A 7,950-nucleotide genomic window follows, 5' to 3' on the forward strand; every position below is an offset into this window, starting at 1 on the left:
TCGCTTGGAAGCCACTCTCTCACAGCGGCTCTGAGAGGGCGGCTTCCGGGCTCGCCATTCCAAAGCCGCCTGCCCACCCCGTTGCCTCGTGTCGCCCTCATGCTCGTCAGGATGGGGGTGACACGAGGGAGGGGCAGGGGTCTCAGTTTGCTCGCTTTCGCAAGCAAGTTGGCAAAAAAAAATTGGGTGGTGGTGAAAGTAGCTCACCTTGCCTAGGGCGCAAAAGAGTCTGGCACCGTCCCTGGGAGAAAGGCAGGGGAAGCGCAAGGCCAGGCAGCATCCTCCGCAGGGAAGCGCTTCGCTATGGAGCCGCCAAGGTTGGGACCCAGAAGACTCCCAGGATCAGAACTGGTCCAGTTCACAAGAGCGGCGGAGAGGCGTCACATCTGCCAGCAAAGGGGACCCTCTCCATAGTCCCCCACCGGCTCTGGAGCTTGGGCTGCTCACCCCCCACCCCACATGGTGCCTGGATGTGAGTATGAATAACTAGGATTGCTTTCCTAAAATATGCTTCTCTTTGCTTCGAGTTGCTTCCATTCCCTCAGTTGCTGGATGAGTTCCTTGTAACGCTGCACTGCGTGCAAGCTGTGAAAACCACACAGGGCTGTGTCAGTCCCATTTGATTCTTAAAAGTTATTTCCTGCTTTTTATCCCCCACTCATAGTGATTTGACTCAATGACTGGCCATTGGGAGTCAGCGATAATCCATGTCTGACAGTCCAGGATCAGATCTTTCGGCCGGCTTTAAAGTTCTATGTTCTTACAACACCTGGGTCTCCCTCAGCCGCGTCCAGTCCTTAAGGGGATGCTTTTAGCTGGCAATTGAGAGGAGGGAATTCCAGAGATGCAAAGAACCACCTTCTCTGTGCAGAAAGCCAGGCAAAACAGAATTCCTTTATTGGGTAACATCTCATAGAATCATAGAGTTGGAAGGGGCCTACAAGACTATCGAGTCCAACCCCCTGCTCAATGCAGGAATCAATGAACATGGGGTTCCCAGGTAGTCCCCCTTCGAGAAACTGACCAGGCCTAGACCCCGCTTAGTTTCATCAAAGTTGCAGCATCAATGTACATGTGGTTCCCAGGTAGTCACCTTTTCTCAAAAAGAAATTGAAAAGGGGGAGACAGAAGTACTGGCAAGATGGTTTGGGAAACTGACTTGAAGGAACAAATAGGGCAACAGAGCTGGGAAGGAATATGCAAACAAAGAGTGTTTAGAAATATGTCTGTGAGAATAAAAGAAAATGAACAGAATGAACGTCTCCCTTTCTGCCTTCTCCCAAAGACCTCCCTGTTCCCAGCTGGGATCTCCTCTCCTGGCAGGAAAGAAAGGGGGAAGGTCCATTCCTTGGGGTGGCCGAAGAAGCAGAGGCATCAGCAGATATGAGCCTGGGACCGAGGGACCCTTTGGGAGGTGGTTCAGTAACCTCCCAGTCGCTGGACTCCTTTTGGGCCGAGCCATGGAGAAGGCAGGGGCCTCAATGCCAGGAAGGGTCTTGGAGGAAACAGTCAGTTTAGATCCCAGATTCCTTCCTGGGTTTGTGATGAAATGAGTCTTGGTCAGAAAACCTACGCCAGAAAGACCTCTTGGTTTTCTCAGCAGCGGTAGAAACGGTTAACCATTAGATCAGAAGAACGTAAGAAGGGGCCTGATTCTGGATCGGACCCAGGGTCCATCTAGTCCAGCACTCTGTTCACACAGTGGCCAAAGAGCTGTCGATCAGGGACCCACAACCAGGACATGGTGCAAGAGCACTCTCCCGCCCATGTTCCCCAGCAACCGGTTTCAAAAGGCTTCCTGCCTCTGATCCTGGAGATTGGACTTAGCCTTCAAAACTGGTAGCCCTCGATAGCCTTCCCCTCCAGGAAATGCTCCAACAGCCTCTTCAGGCCATCCCAGTCGGTGGCTGTGGCGTTACACCCCACAAGTCAATTCCCAAAGGTATGTCTGCGGTTTGTAAGTCTGTGGTTTGTAGAATGTTGGCCTGAGTGGGCGGAGTTAGAATGTCTTGGGAGGGGGAGGAGTCATATATAAGGGAAGGATTGAGGGGATTGTGGGAGACTTGTTAGGGACTCTTAGAGTCTGTAGTGCTCTCTGTGTTTATGGTACTTAAGTTCTGGGAAATTTGAGAGTCAGTGTAGTGAGTGGTTTCTTTAGAGTGTGGTGTGCACGTAGTGGATGTATATTAATCAATACTGATAATAAAGAAAGTTCAAGAGTGATTGTGTGAGAAAAAGGAAAGCGCGAATGTGAGAGTGACAGGATTGTATGGAAGGTTTCAAAAAGGTTTTGAAATGTTGTTATTTGAAACAAAGCTTATGAACTTTTAAAAATAAATTTTGATTGTTTGTTTTAAAACTACCACAAAAATCCCACGTATCTGTTTGGCGTTTATCATCTTAAGTTTACACATTCAGCACCCACTCTGACAATCATTCACCTAAGCAGATATAACTCACAGAGCATTATTATATATATATTAAAATCCATTCTCCATTTTAAACCCCTTTTTCCACATAGTTTAGAGGAAGGTGGGCTTTATCCCTTGCCTCAGGCGTATCAAGCAGTGGTGCTTGGCTTGAGCAGGGAGTAGCCTCGGCCGGGTCTGGTGTTCAGAGCCTGTGTCATGGCAGTGGCCAACACCACATCTTGTGCTGGTGAATTCCAGAGTTTGACTCTGTGCTGTGAGCCGAAGTCCTTCCTTTGATCTGTCCTGAATTTCACACCCATCCCACCCATCAGCTCCTTGACAGGACCCCATTTGGGTTCTATTACTGTGGGAGAGGGAGAAAAATGTCTCCCTCTCCACATTCTCCGCCCCGTATCCTTGTAGACCGCCTTGCTCAGCTAGGTTGTGAATTTCTTTTCTTTAACCAGACCTCCATTATAAAATGAATGTTGCACTGCTGTCTGGCCTTCACGATGAGTTTATTCAAGCGAAGGGTCAGAAGGAACATGTCTCTCTCTCTCTTTCTGCCTTCTCCCAAAGGTCTCCCTGTTCCCAGCTTGGATCTCTCCCCTCCTCCCACTAGCCACACTCATCACCAGGGCTTTGTTCTTGCTCCTTCCGCAATGAGGCTTGAACACACCAGAATGCTCAGGGTTACCCAGAGTTGCTGCATGATGTGCAGACCAGGCCACTATGTCCTAAAAGGCCACCTGTAAACATTAAAAAAAATGAATTTGTGGGCCACACTAGTTTTCAGTTCTCTTGATTATCATCGGCTCCTCTGATAATTGAAATAACCATCTCTTGGGTTTCTTCTTTCAGCTGATGGGAGGCTGCATGAAAGAATTCACAAAGGCATGAAGCTCTATGAATGCTCAGAATGTGGGAAGAGTTTCCGTCAGAGTTCAGCCCTTAACACTCATCACAGGATCCACACAGGAGAGAAGCCCTATAAATGCTCAGAGTGTGGGAAGAGTTTCAGTCAGAGTTCAGCCCTTAACACCCATCACATGATCCACACAGGAGAGAAGCCTTATAAATGCTCAGAGTGTGGGAAGAGTTTCAGTCAGAGTTCAGCCCTTAACACCCATCACAGGATCCACACAGGAGAGAAGCCTTATAAATGCTCAGAGTGTAGGAAGAGTTTCCGTCAGAGTTCAGCCCTTGACACCCATCATAGGATCCACACAGGCGAGAAGCCCTATAAATGCTTAGAATGTGGGAAGAGTTTCAGTCATAGTTCAGACCTTAACACTCATCACAGGATCCACACAGGAGAGAAGCCTTATAAATGCTCAGATTGTGGGAAGAGTTTCAGTCGGAGTTCAGACCTTAACACTCATCACAGGATCCACACAGGAGAGAAGCCTTATAAATGCTCAGAGTGTGGGAAGAGTTTCAGTCAGAGTTCAGCCCTTGACACCCATCACAGGATCCACACAGGAGAGAAGCCTTATAAATGCTCAGAGTGTGGGAAGAGTTTCAGTCGGAATTCAGACTTTGACACCCATCACAGGATCCACACAGGGGAGAAGCCTTATAAATGCTTAGAGTGTGGGAAGAGTTTCAGTTATAGAAATAGCCTTAAATATCATCACAGGAGCCACACTGGTGAGAAGCCCTATAAATGCCTAGAGTGTGGGAAGAGTTTCAGTCACAGCTCAACCCTTAACGCCCATCACAGGATCCACACAGGCGAGAAGCCTTATAAATGCTCAGAGTGTGGGAAGAGTTTCAGTCGGAATTCAGACTTTGACACCCATCACAGGATCCACACAGGGGAGAAGCCTTATAAATGCTTAGAGTGTGGGAAGAGTTACACTTATAGAAATAGCCTTAAATATCATCACAGGAGCCACACTGGTGAGAAGCCCTATAAATGCCTAGAGTGTAGGAAGAGTTTCAGTCGGAATTCAGACTTTGACACCCATCACAGGATCCACACAGGGGAGAAGCCTTATAAATGCTTAGAGTGTGGGAAGAGTTACACTTATAGAAATGGCCTTAAATATCATCACAGGAGCCACACTGGTGAGAAGCCCTATAAATGCCTAGAGTGTAGGAAGAGTTTCAGTCGGAATTCAGACTTTGACACCCATCACAGGATCCACACAGGGGAGAAGCCTTATAAATGCTTAGAGTGTGGGAAGAGTTACACTTATAGAAATGGCCTTAAATATCATCACAGGAGCCACACTGGTGAGAAGCCCTATAAATGCCTAGAGTGTAGGAAGAGTTTCAGTCGGAATTCAGACTTTGACACCCATCACAGGATCCACACAGGGGAGAAGCCTTATAAATGCTTAGAGTGTGGGAAGAGTTACACTTATAGAAATAGCCTTAAATATCATCACAGGAGCCACACTGGTGAGAAGCCCTATAAATGCCTAGAGTGTAGGAAGAGTTTCAGTCGGAATTCAGACTTTGACACCCATCACAGGATCCACACTGGTGAGAAGCCCTATAAATGCCTAGAGTGTGGGAAGAGTTTCAATCAGAGCTCAACCCTTAACACCCATCACAGGATCCACACAGGCAAGAAGCCCATAAATGTTTAGAATGCGGAAAGAGCTTCAATGACCATACAACCTTTAGAAGACATCGAAGTATTCACACTGGTGAGAAACCTTATAAATGCTAAGAGTGCAAGAGGAGCTTCATTCACCGTAGAAACGTTAAACAGCATCAAAGAATCCACTATAGGGAGAAATCCTTTAAATGCATTTCTTAGCATACTGGAAGAACTTGCAACGTTATAAGTACCTGAAATCACATCAAGGAACAGACACAGGAAGTATTTTTTCAATCCCAGCAGTTTCCAGAAAGAAGGAAGATCTTCAAATGGAGGACATCCATTTCTTTTAAAAGAAGCAAGCCCAGGAGGAAAGACCTTGAATTCAAAACAAATATCCATGCCGCGTTCAGCCTAACAGATCTGTCGAGGGCTTCTCAGCTTCACTGAGCCACCAGTGTGTTGGGAAATGAGAGCTGTTAATGCCGGGCAGAGGAGTTATTTTGGCCTTCTGTGTGTCGTATGGTGTCCTGCGCTGTGGTCATTTCCAGATTCCCAAAGACCTTGGAGGGCGATCAGGAGGAAGTGGTGGAGCTGCACCGCAGAGGTGTCTTTTCTCCTGGACAGGCGCGTGCAGTCTGTGCAAGCGAAGCGGCTCTTTTTTGTTACAAGCGGTGGAATCAGTAGCCCCAAAGGCCTCGTCTCTTGGCCCCATCTTGCAAGTTCCTCAGAACGTTGTGCGAATTATGCCTGGAAGGGTGGCAAACCCACCCAGCTGATCACTGCGAGAAATATGTGAATGGGCTGAGCCAGAAGCCTTCTCTGATGCTCCTGCCTGATTAGGAAAATGATCAATTGGTTTCCAGGTTTGAGCAGAAGTGGACTCGGTTTCGTCCACACCGCCCACATTGAACGATAAAGAGCTGACTAAAGCACGCTGTCCGGGACAGGGATGGCATGGCCACAGAGGTGCAGGCGCTACGAACCTCAAGGCTGGATGACTGCAATGCGCTCCATCTGGGGCTGCCCTTAAGGCTGCTCCGGACGCTGGAGCCAGTGCAGAACGCAGCAGCTGTCTGGGGCTGCTCCTTTTCGGCATGTGACTCCTTTGCTGAAGGGACTGTACTGGCTCCGTATCGGGTACAGGGCCTGGTTTAAGAGGGTAGCGTACAAAGCCCTAAACAGTTTGGGATCGGGATCCATGAGAAAGCGCCTTCTCTCCTCTCACCCTGCCCCAGGGACTGAGGTCATTGGAGGGCCGGCTCCCGGTGGCTCCACGTGGACCTTTGTCCCGATTGGAGTCCAGCGGGAGAAGAGCCTTCAGTGTGGTGGCCCCTTCCCTTTGGAACTCCCTGCCCCTTGTGGTTAGGCAGGTGGCAACACTAGGCTGCTTCTGCCTCCTCTGAAAAGGACTCTTTTCCAGGAAGCCTTCCTCAACTGACCAGCCACTGTTGATATTGTTCATTTGTTTTAAATTCAACAAAATTCAATTTACTGTTTTGTATCGTCTTTCTTTTTACTGTTTTATTCCTATGTGCACCACTCTGGAATTTGTTTTAGACCAATATGGCAAATAAATACATAAAGATTCATATTGTGACTATTCCTATGATAATGCATGTAACTTCTGTTGTCTTAAATCTCTTATTGTATTTTAAATCCCTCAATTGCTGCTAGGCTTTTTTCCCTCTCTTTTTCTTTTTGGTTGTAGTTTTCAGCTTTTCATTTTATATCGGACTGAAGCCTGGAATGGATTCAGAGGCCCACCAGAACCAGAGCCACCAGCCTCTGCTCCCTAGGAATCTCAACATGAAAAAGATGGGTTTTGTTGCCTTTCGTTGCCATCCGTATATGCTGAGTTCTCCTCGTGTGAGTCCTCTGGGGCTTCATCAGTCTAAAACCTGCAAAGGTAGAACTTGAACAAATATGCTTTTAATAAGCATTACATTATGCAAACGTGTCACAGATATCCAATACAAATGAACGCACCAATGAGTCCTTTGAAGTCCAAAGAAAACACAGATTTCTTGCTTGCAACTTTTCAGTGGTCCAGTCCAAAAGTGCCTTCCTTTCCTCCAGATGCTGAATATTTCAGCAGCTTCTTTTGTAGATTTCTTACCTTTAATTCCCAGGGCCATGTCCAATTTGTAGTTCAACACTGTCATTCCAGGTAGTAGCCCAAGAAGAAGAAGAAGAAGAAGAAGAAGAAGAAGAAGAAGAAGAAGAAGAAGAAGAAGAAGAAGAAGAAGAAGAAATACTGAAATATTCGGTTAATCTTGTGCAAAGGGAGAAGAGCCCGTAAGGCCACATCTGTCCTCTGACATTCAGTTTCCTGGCAGAACAAGCTGGGTCTTTATTTTGGGGGAGGAGGTGGGGTGTCTGGTCTTTCTTCCCCGGCTGAGAACTCCGCCCCAGGGACCGTGCCCACCTCCTCTGCAGGGGTGTTGTGATCAGAGGCTCTTCTGTGAGTTGCTTCCTCTCCCTGCAGCTGCTTGAGCTGAAAGGGAAGATGGAGTCGACGTTGGGGAAACTCAGCAGAGGGAGCGACCGAAACCTGGGATGAGGAAGGGCCCTTGGGGAAGGGGGGATGCGAGGAACTGTTGCATTGCAAGCATCTTGAGATGCCAGAGACAGCTTCTGAAATGCTACTTTATTCTTAGCCTGCACTAAAACTGAGACTCCAACCAACATTGGCTCCAATCTTCCCAACTCCAACGTCCTCTTCCTCTCCCTCCCAGCTCCCCTCCCTGCCTCTACTACAACTCCCAGCATGCAATTCACCTACCACAATTCCACAGGACCCCAGGCAGGAGCAAGCAGGGCCAGCGCTGCTTTAGAGGCAGCTCAGGCGGTGGCCTAGAGCGCCAAAGTAAGGGGGCGTCAAACGGCATGCCCAGAAGCCACTCCCCCACAGCGGCTCTGAAAGGGTGGCTTCCGGGCTCGCCATTCCAAAGCTGCCTACCCACCCACCCCAACCCCAGTGTCCTG

The 7,950-nt window shown here is 48.2% G+C and overlaps 1 pseudogene; it reads left to right on the forward strand.

Annotated features, from left to right (window-relative positions):
• The first annotated feature begins 459 nt into the window (after nucleotides 1–459).
• On the forward strand, nucleotides 460–7,525 carry LOC134395668 (zinc finger protein 845-like; annotated as a pseudogene).
• Nucleotides 7,526–7,950: the final 425 nt, after the last annotated feature.

This window comes from Elgaria multicarinata, chromosome 3 (assembly GCF_023053635.1).
Source record: "Elgaria multicarinata webbii isolate HBS135686 ecotype San Diego chromosome 3, rElgMul1.1.pri, whole genome shotgun sequence".
NCBI classification, from domain to species: domain Eukaryota; kingdom Metazoa; phylum Chordata; class Lepidosauria; order Squamata; family Anguidae; genus Elgaria; species Elgaria multicarinata.